We start from the raw sequence: 4,495 nt of genomic DNA on the forward strand, positions 1-4,495 counted from the left end.
GGGTGTTGCTAGGCAGTTACTAAGGTACTTGGGGTGGTTGCTAAGGTGTTGCTAGGCGGTTGCTAGCGTGTTCTGGGCGGTTGCTAGGCTGTTGCTATGGTAACCTGGGTGGTTGCTAGGGTGTTGCTAGGGAGTTGCTAAGGTACTTGGGTGGTTGCTAAGGTGTTGCTAGGCGGTTGCTAGGGTGTTCTGGGTGGTTGCTAGGTGGTTGCTAGGCGGTTGCTATGGTAACCTGGGTGGTTGCTAGGGTGTTGCTAGGTAGTTGCTAAGGTACTTGGGGTGGTTGCTAAGGTGTTGCTAGGCGGTTGCTAGGGTGTTCTGGGTGGTTGCTAGGTGGTTGCTATGCGGTTGCTATGGTAACCTGGGTGGTTGCTAGGGTGTTGCTAGGCGGTTGCTAAGGTACTTGGGGTGGTTGCTAAGGTGTTGCTAGGCGGTTGCTAGGGTGTTCTGGGTGGTTGCTAGGCGGTTACTATGGTAACCTGGGTGGTTGCTATGGTGTTACTAGGTGGTTGATAGTTGTCACAGATACTTACTATGGAGTTTCTATAGAGTTCTTAGCATGTTCTCAGCCCACTTGAGCACTTAGCTAATCACTATTAGGGTCATTCTACAGAAACGTCCACTTTTCTGTCCCTAGACTTTACAGAAATATTACACTTGAAAAACACTTTAGGATTACAATTTTTTTATATTTTAATATGAAACAATATGTTATTTGAACAATGAAACCTTGTTGAGCCATCAATGTGGCAATATTTGTTTTTTAATTAATTATAAAATTCCAAGCGCCACAGAAGTGCTCGTCCCCACAGTCATGTACAGAGGGAAAGTGCTTTATTTTGAGCTCACAAACAGGTTTTTCTACCATTTTCAAATACAATAATGTATACATAACTATCAAATATATAATGTAAATGACATAAAAAAAACAAATGCTAAATAAATATTATAAAATATATAATGAATGTAGTGGTCCCCTGGTGTTGTGTCACTGGTGTTACCTTTAACAAAAATCTCTTATTTGAAAAAAAAAAATCACACTGATGACATCACTTGACTTCCTTCTACCTGTTTCCTGAAGATCAATGAAGAAAGGCCAATGGAAAGTCCACTATCTCTTTCAGTTATCAGATATTTTAATTATAAAATCATATTTTCATATGAAGCTTTTAGTTGAAGTCACTGGTGTGACCTACTTTATTGCTAGGGAATTTTAAAAAACTAGAATACAAATGGATTAAATTACTTGATTTAGTGAATATATCATGATTGACAACATGTGGGTTGACACCTTGCAGCAGCCATTTGTAAAATGCATTTTTTATGAAAAATGTCACTGGTGTTACGTCACTGGTGTTACCTTTTTATGAAAATATCACTGGTGGTACCGTCACTGGTGTTACCCGTTTATAGATAAACTTTGTTTAAAGCTATTCATTTAGTTATTTTGCATAAAAAAAGCACTAAGATTACATGATTCTAACTTTTCTATCTCATTGTTAATCCTCCTTTGGTCAGATATGGCTAAATTAAGGGGATTTGGCTAAATTCAGTGCAGCGACTTTACAGACAGTTTTAAAATGTTGTTTATAATCTTTTACTGACTGCTTCACTAAGTGTCAATGACAGTCTTTTATTGTACACCAAATGTAAAAATTTAGTCCAAACTACTTAATTATAGTTGAAAAATTAAGGATCTTTGGTCTTATGTATATGTCACTGGTGATTCATTGTGTCACTGGTGTTACTGTTTTTGTCTGTCACATTAAATAAAATGTCATATGTGACATGATAATAATTTTATATTCATTGAATTCTGCTACACTCAAGAATTAAGATGTAAAGGATTGTATCATTACTTGTTTATTATTGTTTTCAAATATTTTTTATTGTTATAGCAAATACATGGTTGCGCAATTGAATTAACATCATTCAATCACACTTTTAACAAACCTGATTAAAATAAATAACACACAATCTCCTTATTTTTTGCATTATCATTATTATTCTGTAACTCTGACTGCATGTGCTGAAAAAAAAATGAGAAATAATATTTCATAAAAATGTTTAAAAATGCCAGAGAAGTAAGGAACACCAGTGACAAAAAGAGGGGACATGCAGTATTTAAATAAATGTACAAAAAAAATAAAAAATCATTAAGCTGTCATTTATGTGTATTCATAAAGTCCAAGTGTAAAATAATAATGTGGTCTAAGTTTAAATGTTAAAAAAAGAAATACATTTTAAGACATTTTGTCATACCAAAAGTGGACGTTTCTGTAGAATGACCCATTAGCATTTAGCTATTCACTGCTAGCATGTGTAGCATGTTGAAAGTACAGTTTGCTAGCATGAGTCAAAAAAGCCAACCCCCATGTCTGTACGATGTTCTGATGCAGAGATATAGGCCTTGCTAAATAGTTGCTAGGGTACTCTGTTTGGTTGCTAGGGAGTGGCTTGGCAGCTGCCAATGATGATACACCAAAGGCTGCTTGCCAGTATGAATGATATAAACCAACCCCCATGCCTGTATGATATTCAGATTTGAAGATATCCCTCTATGCTTTGGGTTGTTAGGGTGCTCTAAATGGTTGCTAGGGCGTGGCTATGAAGTGTTGAAGGTGATTCGTGATTGGCCGTTTGCTGCCCCGAGTCAAATGAGCCCACCCTCATGTTTCTATGACACTTCTATCCAAAAATATTAATTTGATCTTTTTCAATGGAAGTCTATGGAGCTTGTTACTAAGGTGCTCTATATGGTTGCTAGGGCGTGGCTTGATAGCTTCACAATGATCCTGAGAGACTGATTGGTTGCCTGAGTAAAATAAGCCCACCCCTTTGTCTCTATGTCACTGTGATCAATAGTGAGTGAGTGAGAGAAAGGGTTCTAAGGGCCTGCGTGTGTGAGTGTGTGTGAGAAAGTGACAGTTGAAATTCAAATTTCGGAACATTCCGCCATTGAAAGTCAATGGGACTTTTTTGGCCGCTTTTTCGCCCCCTGTGCGAACATCGTTGGTCCGATCGCTTATAAAAGTCATAGCACACCTCTCCTCAATGAGCCGGTCGATTTGACACCTCATTCATGGGTCTAGGACAAACGCTGCGGGAGGAGTAGCGCGCAGAAATAAAAGTGGAAGAAAATGAGTGTCTGTGTCTGAGAGAGAAAGGCTTCTAAGGGCCTGCGTGTGTGAGTGTGTGTGAGAAAGTGACAGTTGAGAGAGACGGAATGTTCGTGAATTTGAATTTTTCAATGTAAGTCAATGGGACTTTTTTGGCCGCTTTTTCGTCTGCTGTGCGAACGTCGTTGGTCGGATCGCTTATAAAAGTCATAGCACACCTGTCCTCAACGAGCCGGTCGATTTGACACCTCATTCATGGGTCTATGACAAAAACTGCGGGAGGAGTAGCGCGCAGAAATTGTGTCCAGAAGAAGAAGAAGAAGAAGAAGAATAAGTATGCAGAAGATTAAGAATGGAGCTTTGCCTTTGGCAAGCACCATTAACTAGAATGTACATTTCCTGAAGAAAATGTGAATGGTGCTTGCAGTGGCAAAACTCGGCACCGGTTGCTAGGCGGTTGCTAAGGTACTTGGGGTGGTTGCTAAGGTGTTGCTAGGCGGTTGCTAGGGTGTTCTGTGTGGTTGCTCGGCGGTTGCTAAGGTACTTGGGGTGGTTGCTAAGGTGTTGCTAGGCGGTTGCTAGGGTGTTCTGGGTGGTTGCTAGGTGGTTGCTATGGTAACCTGGGTGGTTGCTAGGGTGTTGCTAAGGTACTTGGAGTGGTTGCTAAGGTGTTGCTAGGCGTTTGCTAGGGTGTTCTGGGTGGTTGCTAGGCGGTTGCTATGGTAACCTGGGTGGTTGCTAGGGTGTTGCTAGGCAGTTGCTAAGGTACTTGGGGTGGTTGCTAAGGTGTTGCTAAACGGTTGCTAGGGTGTTCTGGGTGGTTGCTAGGCGATTGCTATGGTAACCTGGGTGGTTGCTAGGGTGTTCTGGGTGGTTGTTAGGCGGTTGCTATGGTAACCATGGTGGTTGCTAGGGTGTTTCTAGGCAGTTGCTAAGGTACTTGGGGTGGTTGCTAAGGCGTTGCTAGGCGGTTGCTATGGTGTTCTGGGTGGTTGCTATGCGGTTGCTATGGTAACCAGGGTGGTTGCTAGGGTGTTTCTAGGCAGTTGCTAAGGTACTTGGGGTGGTTGCTAAGGTGTTGCTAGGCGGTTGCTAGGGTGTTCTGGGTGGTTACTAGGCGGTTGCTATGGTAACCAGGGTGGTTGCTAGGGTGTTGCTAGGCAGTTGCTAAGGTACTTGGGGTGGTTGCTAAGGTGTTGCTAGGCGGTTGCTAGGGTGATCTGGGTGGTTGCTAGGCGGTTGCTATGGTAACCAGGGTGGTTGCTAGGGTGTTGCTTGGCAGTTGCTAAGGTACTTGGGGTGGTTGCTAAGGTGTTGCTAAGCGGTTGCTAGGGTGTTCTGGGTGGTTGCTAGGCTGTTGCTAGGCGGTTGCTATG

Source organism: Megalobrama amblycephala, linkage group LG17, assembly GCF_018812025.1.
Source record: "Megalobrama amblycephala isolate DHTTF-2021 linkage group LG17, ASM1881202v1, whole genome shotgun sequence".
Lineage (NCBI taxonomy): Eukaryota > Metazoa > Chordata > Actinopteri > Cypriniformes > Xenocyprididae > Megalobrama > Megalobrama amblycephala.